General features: G+C 40.6%; 1 protein-coding gene across 1 annotated transcript in view; it reads left to right on the forward strand.

Moving 5' to 3' along the window:
- The first annotated feature begins 260 nt into the window (after window positions 1–260).
- TMOD3 (tropomodulin 3) overlaps window positions 261–12,886 on the forward strand; it is an 88,201-nt gene continuing 75,575 nt past the window's right edge. Inside the window, exon 1 of the mRNA XM_061157167.1 lies at window positions 261–411. The gene's annotated coding sequence lies outside the window, so the exon portion shown is untranslated. The remainder of the gene's footprint in view (window positions 412–12,886) is intronic.

Genomic DNA, 12,886 nt, shown 5'->3' on the forward strand with positions numbered 1-12,886 from the left:
GTAAAAAAAGGAAATATATACTAAGGAGCCTTTAGCTTCTGTTTATAGCTCCCAAAGGGTCCAAGGTAGATAATTCCACGAGCAGAGGACTTTTCCTCGGACTGCTCTTAAGTCTTGGGATTCGCAGCCTCTTTCAACGTCCACCAAAGAGAAAATACGAAGGTTTCGCCGAGTCGCGCCCTCCTCGCTCGGACTACAACTCCCAGGCTGCCTCCTCGACCTGGGAGTGCGCACGCGCGTCTGGGGGCGGAGTGGGAACCAGCGCCGTCGAGTCGGGGGAACGCCGGCGGGTGGATCCGACCACTCCCTGGGAGGCGGACGCAGGAGGACGGGCGGGTACTGGAAACCGAGCGGCAGGCAGTCCCCGCAGGTTTGTGAAGGAGGTCGGTGGCCGCAGAGGACGCCAGTCAGGTAAGCCCAGCCCGGTGCTTTCCAGGAAGTCCGTCTGCGGACGCGGGCTGGGAGTCGCACCGGCCATGGTGGCTGAGGCGGGAGAGGTTGCTGCTTTCCAGCCGCTCGGCTTGAGATCTCCTTCCCTACCGATCCCACTCGGGGAGCGAGGGCTCGCTGGGGGCTGCTTCAGAGCTGACGGGCCAGGGTAGCAGCCGTGGGACGTGCTGGGGCGTCGCCCGCGGTGGAGGCGCGCGAACCCCGAGTTGCTGATGAATCACTCGGGGGCCCGGCCTCGCGGGGTTCGGGACCGGTCCCTTCCCCTCCGGGCTGGAGCTCGCGCGGGCCGCTGTCGTGAGAACTCGAGGTGCCTGCCCCTTCCCCCTCGCCGGGGTGTAGCTCGGGGGACTAGCGTCTAAAGGTTTTTTTCACCAAGACTCCTTCAAAGATTTCTGCTTGGTGAAAGTTGGAAAGCAAAAAAAAAGAGCAGGGCACACCCTTTCCTTTTTGATTGAAATCTGGCTTGTCTTGCGTTCCCCGTTTTGATATATTTGCTCTTAGAATAAGTTCCTGGCTCCCATGCAGCACAGCTGGATCCGGCTGTGAAGTTTGTATGTTGGTTTGTTTTGAGGACGTGACTGGGTCGTTATATTTTTGCTTACAGAAATTGGGGTGTTACCTCTGCAAGCCTGCATTCAGATTGCAAACAAATGAGAACATAGAGGTTTTTTTTGTTTGTTTGTTTGGGTTTGGGTTTTTTTTTTATGTTTAGTTAAGAATCGCATTTCCAACTTGCCCTTGGCTTCTCTTAAAACCAAAAGTCATCTGGTGTTGAACATTGCAGTAAAACGTAATCCCAGGAGGTCATACTTGAACAGGAAATAAGCCTGTGGAGATTTAAGCTAGTTATGTGCGGTCTCCCTTGGTTTGTAACATTTTCATGCACCTCGTGTTTCTTTTTTCTGAGAATTCCTTCAGATTAATCTTCAGATTAAATTGATTAATTGGCCTGTCCAAAAATATATTAGGCTTAGAAAAATAATTTTCTTCAACTTCATTTACTTTTGCTAGTCTCTCCTTCCTAGTCCCAGGCACCTTTTAAAATGTTTATTTATTTGGTTGTTCTGGATCTTCATTGCCTCAGGCAGGCTTCTCTAGTTGTGGCAACACGGGGGTGGGTGGGGGTATTCTTCCTTGGGTGCCAGGACTTCTCATTTCCATGACACAGGTTAAAAAAGGCCAAGCGACTTTAGTAGTTGGAGCACACAGACTCGGTATTTGTGGCTCACAGGCTTAGTTGCACACCGCCTGTGGAATCTTACCCTATCAGGGATCAAACCCATGTCCCCTGCCTTGGGAGACAGACTCTCATTCACTGTATCACCAGGAAAGTCCTTTGGCACTTTTTTTTTTTTTAACCCTCTCATTTCTCTAAGAGCCAGAGTTATTTTATTAGAATACTTAGAATCACTTAACACATTTCTAAGGAAGGAAGAAAAAGGGAAGATGTCAGATGCAGTATATTTTGGCTTGTTTAGCTTGCTTGCTTTCAAAGCTCTCAGGATTTCTAGTTTGCTCATCTTTAAAATGAGGTTGTTCGGCCTGATGACCCCAAGATTATCAGCCCTAAATACCTGACTTTAAAAATTCATTTTATTCATTCAGGAAACATTGGCCACACCTGTCATTCCATGCCCTTGTACTAGGCAACAAAATATTTTTGAAGGAACAAAAATAGTTCTTTAGGATGTCACTAACCTAATGCTCAATTTGTGTGTGTGTTGCTATGACTGATTCCAAAGTTTTGTGGTATATCTTCCAGGTCAAATTACTCTGCAATAAATAACTTTACCTAAAGTTAAGTACTTATAGGTCAAATCCAGCTACAGTGCTCAGGTTCCTCTAATCAGATTTTTCAACTTTCAGCTGCTGGTTTATTTAAATGAAACACAGATTCATCACAACCGAAAGGACTTGAATGGGGTAGAGTGGTGCTTCTCACCGTAAATTACCCATTGTCTGGTAGGTTTGAAGTGGGGCCTTTGTATCTTCTGGTCAGATAGGGATTACTGTAGCTGCATTGGGAGATGACACTTTGAATATGAAGGGCTGAGAGATGTTTCAGGATGTTTATAATGACAGTTTAAAGACCAGTGCTGGTAGCTGTGATATGAGATGCATAGCAATGGCGTTTTCCAATTCTCTTTCATTATTAAAAAAATAATAATCCTTCTCGCTAACAAAAATAATTGCCTTCACAAGTTTTCTCCTTCTTTTTTCTCTTTTGCTCCTTCCCTTCTCCTTTCTCTTTGTCGTTTTCTGTTTTTTTCATCTCTTCCTCTTTCACCCTCACATGTTTTCACTCGCATTAAGTCGGTAATTCACTGATTCAACATGTGTTTTGCCCCCGCCTGTATAAGACCCTGCCGTAGGCTCCTGGTGAATACAGACATGGAAGACATTTTTTTTTTTTTTGTCTGAGAGTCTGCTGCCTCTGAGATTAGGCATGTGTACTTGTTTATAGTTCAGAGCACTGTAAGCTTGTCTGTAGGGAATAAAAACATGCTGTAGGAGTTCAGAGGGAGAGATCTTCAACAGTCATGGGAGCAGGTACCAAATGAGGTCATCTTTTTCCCACTAAGTGATCATCTGCATTCCCCTAGGCTATACTCTCTATACTGTTTGAATGTATTTATGATATATCTACATAGAATAGAGTGCAACTTCATAAGTTTATTTATTTGGAACCTGGAGTGAGGTGGCTTTATGCAAATCAGATCTGAGCAGTGTTCTATGGAGGCTAAGAGGTGGTGAAGGTGAAAACAGACCTGGATAGAGGCATGGAGGAGGACTCAGTGATAACAGTAGAAAAGGTCTCTGAGTTTTAGGTGTCTGTGTGATGTACACTGCTGTTGTTATTTAGGATATGTTATCTTTTAAAGATCAAATTACCTGGCAAATTATTCTTCATGCTTTTCAGTTGTCCTTAAATTTAAACATACATGACTCTGTCTTGATTGAAGTAGTTGAGAGCCTTATTCTTTGGGTTGTAATGGTCGCCAAAGTACTATCTTCTGTCCTTGCTGACGTCCAGTTTAGCTGCCTTTTCCTTTCTCAGTTTTATTTCAGACCCTCTAAAATGACAACTATAAAATCATATTAGAAAACAAAAATTTACTGAACTTCTCACAGTCCATTAGGTATGTATTGAAATTTGTGAATAGTCAAAAGTTGATTTGACGTTAATGAAACCTGAACATGAACACATATACTTTTGATCTATATACCTATAGGCATCTGTAATCCATTAGGTGGTTTACAATAACGAAGGAATAGAGAGTTGAATAGCAAGTAATTGAACATGTGTGTGGTATTCTAAAATTTCATTTGAAACAAAATCATTAACTGCTATCATAAAGCTGAGCACTACATTGTATTTTTTTTTCCCCGCTGAGGTATAATTCACATTCGTTGTAATGCACACATCTTCAATGTCCAGTTCAAGGAGTTCTGTCCATTTTATACACTGTAACTTCTACTAACGAGATGGAACATATTCTTACCACCATAGAAAGTACCCGCATGCCCCTTTACACCGTTCCCTTTACACAGCCTCCAAAGGCCACCACTTTCCTACTCCCTGCTTCTGACATCATAGCTTTGTTTTGCCTAGCCTTGGACTTGACATAAATGGAGTCACACAGTAGGATCTTTTTTTTTTTTTTTGCTTTTTTTTGCATCCACTTCTTTTCTGTAACGTAATGTTTCTGAGATTTGTCAGTGTTGTGTGTATCAGTGGTATGTTGTATCAGTGGTTTTCTCTTTTACTGATGGATAGTATTCCGTTGTATGAATATACCCCAATTTGTGTATCTCATTTCCTCTTGATGGATATTTGGGCTATTTCTAGATTTGAGTTGTTAGGAATAAAGTTGTTATGAACATTTTATGAGTCCTGTGTGGATAAGTGTTTTATTTCTCTTTATAAGTACCTACGAGTGGATTTACTGAGTCATAGGGTAAGATGTATGTTTAATTTTTTTTTAAAAGTTGCCAAGCAGGTCTCCAAAGTGGTTTTATATGAGTTCTAGTTGCCAAATTTTAATTTTAAATGTTGCCAAATTTTAGTGCCATCAGCCGTTTTTGTTTTAGTCGTAGTAAAGGATTTAAAATGGTACCTCATTATGGTTTTAATTTGCTTTTTTTTTTATGATTAAGGATGTTGCGTGCTTTGCATGCTTGCATGCTCAGTGGGTCTGATTCTTTGCCACCCCCTGGACTTCGCCCACCAGGCTCCTCCATCCATGGGATTTCCCAGGCAAGAATACTGGAGTGGGTTGCCGTTTCCTCCTCCAGGGGATCTTCCTGACCCAGAGATCGAACCCGGGTTTCTCGCATTGCAGGCAGACGCTTTACCCTCTGAGCCACCAGGGAAGCCCCAAGGCTGCTTAGTATTGTATTAATATAGAAAGCATTCAGTGGGATCAAGGAATAGTCCTGAGGCCTGCCATCTTTTCAGGGTGAGGAAAGCCAATTTAGTCTTTATAAAGTTAGAGGATCTTCATGTACACATAATTGGTTTTGATACTCTTACCAGCAAGTTCCCCTGTTTAAGTTACATGGTTGGTCTGTTAATTTCTATACTCCCTTCTGTGGAAGCAAGCAGGAAGACACCTGCCTTTGTTCAGCGCATGCACACACACACACATACACATAAGGCTTTGCTGTTGACTCAGATGGTAAAGAATCTGCCTGCAGTGCAGGAGACCCAGGTTCAATCCCTCGATCGGGAAGATCCCCTGGAGAAAGGAATGGCAACCCACTCCATTATTCTTGCCTGGAAATTCCCATGGGTAGAGGAGCCTAGTGGGCTACAGTCCACGGGGTCGCTAAGAGTCAGACACAACTGAGTGACTGACACATATATATATACACATACACACATATATATAAAACTCATGCATTTTAGTTTTCATCTTTCTGCTACACTACTTCAGTCCAATCCTTTTTGACACACAGTTCCTGAATTTGTCTTGAAACAATTTCTAAGTTTGGTTCTTTTTTCTTGGTTATCAGATTATCAGATTTTATTGACTGATAACACAGTACAGTAACATTTTTAAAAGAATATCACTGTAACCATATTACTCTAATATAACTATTTTGTTTTTTCTCATTTCCTTCCAGGCTTTGTTCATCCACATACATATTTTTGTATGGTTGAAATCATAGTGTACATGTCCTTTTATGTGGTAACCAGTGGACACCGTGTTCTGTATGTGGGTCACCCTTGTTAGTAAAGACAAAGCTGGAGATGGAGATGAGACCACTAGGGGACTTAGCAGTGGGAAATCTTGAAACTAAAGTTTGATTGAAATTGAAGTAGAAGAGAATTGAAATTTTCAAAGATAGGGTTACCCTTCCATGGAAATGCAGGACAACTTTGGTTTCCTTATTCTCTTTCTTTTTAATGTATAACAGCTTTATTGAAATATAATTCACGTATACAGTTCACCTGATGCAAAGAGCCGACTTACTGGAAAAGAACCTGAAGATAGGAAAGATTGAAGGCAGATGGAGAAGGGGATGACAGAGAATGAGATGGTTGGATGGCATCACTAATTCAATGGACATGAATTTGGGCAAACTCCGGGAGATAGTGAAGGACAGGGAAGCCTGGTGTGCTGCAGTCCATGAGGTCGAAAAGAGTTGGACACAACTGAACAACCACAGCATACAGTTCACTCGTTTAAAGTGTAAAAGACAATGGATTTCAGTATATTCATAGAGTTGGGTAACCATCACCACAATTCATTTTAGAACATTCTCATCGCATCAAAAAGTAACCCCTTGCCCATTAGTAGTCACTACCCACTTCTTCCCAACCCCCCCAGCCATAGGTAACTGTTGTACTTTCTGCCTATTCTTGACATTTCATATAAATGGTATTATACAATACATCTTCTTTTGTGACGGACCTCTTTTGCCCTTATTGTCTTTTTTTTCTTCTTTTTGCTTGTTTTCTATTTTTTATTTCACCCTTTTAATAATTCACTTTGAGAATTGTACCACAAGCTAGGTTCCTTCACAGACATGCTCCCTTTTTGACCTGTAGAGAGGGACACTCCCTCCGGTATGTGTGGTCAAACACTTACACCTACTCTCTGAGGGAGGAACACAAACACACCAAGACAAACTTAAAATCTTAAGTTAATTGATACATGGAGATTACTCTTTAACAGTTTCATATCTGGGCACATCTAAGCACTAATATCACTACAAGCACGCACATGTGAACATAACTCCTGAAGCGCAAGTGAGAAAATGGGTGAAAATATGGTAAGCTGGGAGGAAATGAGGCATGAGTGGGCAAGAATGAATGATAACTAACGGCAAGTTGAGTTTATTTCAGGTATATTCTCCTGGTGTTAAAACACTTCCTAAAACTTTCTATCTGTTAAATCAGTAGCAATTGTCTGATGTTTGTATTATTTAATATGTACCAATATATAGACTTGTAGGTAAGATTGTTGTAGTTAGCTTAGATTTGATATAACCCCAGGATTTATTTTTGTTCATGGTGGGTGATTATTAACCCAAGTTAGTATTCTTAAAGAACTGTTCTTTCCCACCTGTGGCGCCCCCCCCCTCCCCCCTGCCTTTGTCATAATGGCCTCTGAGCTACTTTGCTTGGCTTGAAGGTGGGATTGGAGGGGTGGTTGGGATAGGGAAGTGGGGAGGTAGGGAAGAAAGATTATTATGATTAGGAAAAATCAGTAAAGGATTATTTAAAGTCAACCCCCTCCATTTGTTTGTCCCAAAGAACTACAGTATCTTAGAGAAGATCATAGAGCCATACACAGAAATGGACCTTGGCAGATTTACACATTTTTATTTCTGCCAAGCCCTCTGTGCAGCTACACCTGCTTTTGCTTTGCCACTTTTGAGCCCCTGTTAGTCCTTCGTGTCAAAGAGTCTCACTTCCTATTCTCCTCTAAGACATCATTTGCTCTCCACCAGGGTACAGTTCTCGTCACTGCGTTCAGCTTCTTAATTAGCGTTCCAATCTGCCATTTCCTCTGGTCTATCTTTTCCCACTGCCAAATAGGAGTCCTAGCTTATAACTCCTTTTGAGTCAAATACTAGGGGAGCCTCTTCAAAGAAATGTTTGAACCGGTCCCTGAAAGAACGGATTTCAACATGAGCAGAGGGTGAAAGGACATTTCAGGTGTAATGAGCAGTGTTATCTGAGGGCTGGAGGCAGAAGAGCAGGGAACCGTGTTTACTTCATTGCTGTAATACAGAGTATGTGAGGATTACGCCTTCCCCTTTAAGTTTCTTCCTCTCCTTTCCCTGGCTCCCTTCTCATCCTCCTCCCATCCCTTTTTAACATGTACTTTGATCTTCTAGCTTCAAATATAGCTCCTCCCTGCTATCTGGCTAGGAGATCACCCACAGTGATCTCTGAACTTCTGTAGCACTAATTGCTGGTACCATTCTTTTGTCAGTTATTTATATATTGCCTTGATTTAAAAAACAAAACACACACACACAAAAGCCTTATGTGCATGTCTCATTTTCCCAAAATAGAGTTTATTAATCAGGGTTCTTAGGTCTCAGAACAATACCCACTTAAGCTAGCTTACTCGAAGGTATGGCAGAAGGGCTGGGAGTTGTAGTGGGTGTTACCCAGTTAAGGCACCTGAGCTCCTTGCACCCAACTACAGCTGGAACCCAGAGCAGGCACTTGGAAAGCCCCTGTCCTTCCTCCCTCTGAACAGTTTGCATGGGCTCTCTTTAGCTTCTTTCTGTGCCTCCACTCCATTCCAGAACAGTGATTTGGATTTTTTTTTTTTTTTTTTGTGGTATTGGTTTTTTTTTTTTTTTTTTTCCAGTGGGTTTTGTCATACATTGATATGAATCAGCCATGGATTTACATGTATTCCCAATCCCGATCCCCCCTCCCGTGATTTGGATTTTTAAAAATATTTTCTGTCTTTGTAACTGAGTTTCTTGGTGCCCTCTTAAAGCTTACACCTGTGGCAAATGTCCCAGCCCTGCTCCATCCTCTCCTGACTTTCTCTGTTTTCCTTTGGCTTCTGCTTCCCCCTCAGCTTCAGCTTAATTTGTGACTTTGGCTTGCTATGAGGCTGCCTCCAGACTAGACTGGATGATATATGATCTCTCAACTTAGGTTTGTTTCTCAGCTTTTCAGTTTCCTGAAGATGGATTTGGTCTGTCTTTCTTAGCCTGGGGGTACTTGCTGTACTGAATATCTGTGAGGAAAGAGGCGTTGTTACGGCTGTGTGCTTCGTAAGGCCTGGGGTAAGGGTGGTCTCAGACAAGGGGGTTTAGGGTTGGTCGTCCCCAGCCATGCTTGCTTTGGTACCAGAGGTCATTGTGTTTTTGTATCTGCACTGCATCTGGCAGATTGACAGCTAAAAAGTAGGTGTATCTCTTTAGTATCAGTGTATTGCTATGACTTCTGGCCTGGAAAAGCCCATGGATGGAGGAACCTGGTAGGCTACAGTCCATGGGGCTGCAAAGAGTCAGACACGACTGAGCGACTTCACTTTCCACTTTCTGACCATTAGAATTAACTTTGGGGCACAACAGGCAAATCAGAGCAATATTTTTAATATTAAAAATAAATTACCAAAGTTTGTTTTATCATCTCTTGAAAGATTTCTCATTTTAGAGCAGATTAACTATTTTTAAAACATTTTTGAAGTGTATTTCCTAGTTCAGAAGGAATAGAGGAGTAGAATATTGATAATAATTAAATAAAAAGCGCTAATAAGTTTTTACTGACTTGTGCCCCCAGTCCTGTTAGGACTGGTAAAATCAGGTACTCCCATCATTGATCTCAAATCTTACTGAGTCCCACTCCCTTCTAATTTTGTTATACACTTAGTATCTGCTATGCTGCAAGCTCTGTACTGAGCTGATAATATAAAAATAAGTGCCTGAGAAAAAAGTGCCTGCCCTTAAAAGACTCTTGGCTTATGAAGAAAATAGATATTAAGCAACTGATTATGAGATGAATGTTGATAGAAGTGTAGGCAAAGTGGTGACTTACCATCTCTCTTGTACTGCTTTCTTTGTACATTTGTCATCTCTCACTTTTTTATAATCTTTTTTTAGTCTTCATTGCTCTCACCCAGAATTTTCAATTAATTACTTGGATTGTATGGATCTCAGTATGATATCTCATTTACTTAGCATGAACTAATGAAGGTATTCCTTTAAAATGAACTTTGAAGATAATGACTTTATTAGCCAAAATTTATCGAACATTTGCTCTGTGTCAGGAACTGTTTTGATTTATATGTATTCATTTGATGAATTAATATATCAGCTGCCTGAGATAGGTACTATTATTATTCTCATTTTACAGATGAGAAAACAGAGACAAAAGGTCACTCACTAGCTTGCCTAAGGTTGCAAAGTGTAAGAAGACTAAAGACTGTAAGAAGACTAAGATCTTTTTAAAAATCTATTTTAAATGTCATTTTTAGTAAAATGCATTAGAAAGCTCTTCCTGTTCTTAAATTCTTTTAAGATGATTTGGAGGATATAGAATTCAGAGTTCATTGTGTTCAGCTGAACATGCATACACTTGTGCATCAGATATTATTCTGTGCTACTGATTTGCCTTCTGAGGATGTTGGCAGTTTTTGGGTAGTTATATTAAATTGTCCCACACTTTTGTGTTTTTTTATGATTTTTCCTTCTCTTTGCCTCCAGCTGTGGCTTCTTGTTGCCAATTACTGCCATTTCAGCAACTTGCTTCTGTTATTTATGTGGTGTGTAGTAACATAAAAGTAAAAACATGGTAGAAAGTATTTTATAGAGGCAGCATGATAGAGTGTAAAAAACATGGATTTTAGGGTCAGGTTCAAATCTCACATCCATTGTTGAGAAAGAAGTTATGTATCCTCGGGCAGGCTTTTTATCCTGAGCCTCAGTTTCATCATCTATGAAATGGGGATAGCAATATTTTAAATATTTTGCTATGAGGAGATGTATTTGCTAAAGTAGCTGACACATAACAGGTATGCAAATAAAAATCATTCCTTTATTTTTTTCTTCATTATGTTGGAGTATGACATATGGCCTCTTTGTTAATCGGAGAACTCAGATTAATGAAAGAAATTTGTTTCTAGGATGTAAGAAAATAGACAGTCTTATTCTCACACTTAAAAATTTTAGTTTATAGTTGGCATCATAAGTGTCCATTTGAATATTATCCTAAACTCCTGTTTTGGGTCTTATACTAAGCTCTTAGTAACCTCCTCCCCTTGTCTACATTAAATTAAGTTGCCTTTACTTCTTTCTGTGTGGCTTTCTTGATTTCCTTTGTTTGCTGTTAAAGGAAAAATGTTCCCTAGCCCTTTCTAAAAGAATGTATGCCAAGGCAGACATTATGACCTTGGGGATAGTAAACCAAGCTTCTTGACCAATAGCAATGATTTCTAAGATTTCCTTTCTTTCATCACTTCTGCTTTTTTCCAGCCATCACCAGTCTTAAATATTAGTTTTTCTTTCCACCCCACTGCTTCCATTTCTCCTTTCTCCGAAACTATCCCCACTAGCTGAACAGTTCTATTTCATTAGTTTTATATGGTTTGGTTTTTATTGTGTGTATATGTATTTCTCAAAGACTATATTTTGATAATTTTTATTGTTTATTGGGAGATCTACTATCGTAATATGATGACAATTTTCGGCTTTTGCACCAGAGGTTTTGTGCCTCCTGTCTTGAAATTCCAATAAAAACCTGTGGTACCCTTTCCTTATGGGACTGTTAGATGCTTCGCCACATGCAAGTACTCCAGCTCAAGTCACCCCAAAGTTTTTTAAACAGTTTTGCTGAAGCATAATTTATGTATCATAAAATTTATCCACTTTAAGTGTACAATTCAGTAACAGCAAATAACTTTCTCTTCTCAAAAATTATTGAGTGCTGTCTTTAGTCTAAAGGAGGATAGTCATCTTGGCCTTCTCCCTTTTTATTCCTGAGATCACTTGTGGTGGGCTGTGTGATCTTGCTCCTGGTTGCCAAGTGGTTACTTACACGTCTCCATCTGTTGGTCATTGCTTCAGTTATTCACTTGGGATACCATAGTATCTCATTAACAGTGACATTCTCTATACTTGGGACACAAAGTCAAAGTGTTGGGAGAGTGCTATTTTCTTGAAGAATGGCTCCTTTTTGGCATTAAGCGAGGGAACTCATTCTTTCCTGTTAGGTGTTCTTCACCTGATAAGAATTATACCCTAATTCCTACCCCTTGAGACATCAAGACATGTTATGTAAATTGTAGGCATGTGCCTCTCCAAACATAACTACTTCTCCATGTTAGTCTGAAAATTAATTGCTATGGCAAAGCTTGGTGTGTCCCTGGTCGCCTGAAATTGATTAGGGTAAAATGAGTGGTATCCCTAGAAGTCACACATGTGCTATTTCTCCAACGTTATGTATGAAATACTTCACCATGTAGGAGTAAGGCACAGTCCAGGGGGAGCATGCATTCATAGCAGGCAGGGCGCCAGACACCTGAATTAATGAAAGTGCTGGGGCTAAATGGTGTGGTGCATCTTGAACATCGTTAAAGCGTTAACCTTCAGAGTGAAAAAGAGGCCAAGTAGGCTGGGAGGAGCTAGGAAGGGCTTTGAGGAAGATGGACTTGAGCTAATCTTTGAAGGGTATGCAAATTTGGATAGGAAGGAGAAGTGAAATTTGGCACTGGGGCAGGGAGGATTGTTGAGAAGTGCAGTCCATTTGGGGCAACAAATGAGGCACAGATGTAAAGGTGAACTTTAGGATATTTGTGTGACCTTGAGCCAGCTTGATTAGAGCTGAAGATTCCTAATAATCCTTACTTAAAAAGTAGGAAGGTCGAGTTTTAGCAAAATCACCCAAGAAACATCAGAATACAAACCGTTAACAAATAAAAATGAATTCTAAGCAAACAAATGTAATGTAGAAGCAGTTTCAGGAAGCGTAGCTGGGTGACTGGAGCAGGAAAGCAAAAGCTTAGTCAGGCAAGGAATTCATTTGTCCCTAGGAGAGAGGGCTTGGTAAAGCATTGTTTTCACTTCCTCTCTTTATGAGACTCCAGAAATTTTCCTAGGTACTGGAACCATTCCTGGGAAGAGGCAGAGTCCAGAAACAGAAGTCTTTAAAGGCCTGCACAGAACTTTGGAAAAGCTAAAGTGATTTTTCTTGATGTTTCCTTAGAGAAACACACCCCAAAACTGGCCCCTTCCCAGTTTGAGTTTTAATTATATAGGGCCTTTGGTCCCAAGCTTCTGGAGCTTTGGAAAATTGATAATTATATATCTCTTTAAATGATTTTTACTATTGGTCTCATAAATTGTTAGGTTTTCCCCTTAATGTTATGAAATTCTTTTAATAGTAAAAAGCAGCGACCAACAAAGGTCTGTCTAGTCAAGGCTGTGGTTTTTCCAGTGGTCATGTATGGATGTGAAG

The sequence above is a fragment of the Dama dama genome, chromosome 12 (genome assembly GCF_033118175.1).
Source record: "Dama dama isolate Ldn47 chromosome 12, ASM3311817v1, whole genome shotgun sequence".
NCBI classification, from domain to species: domain Eukaryota; kingdom Metazoa; phylum Chordata; class Mammalia; order Artiodactyla; family Cervidae; genus Dama; species Dama dama.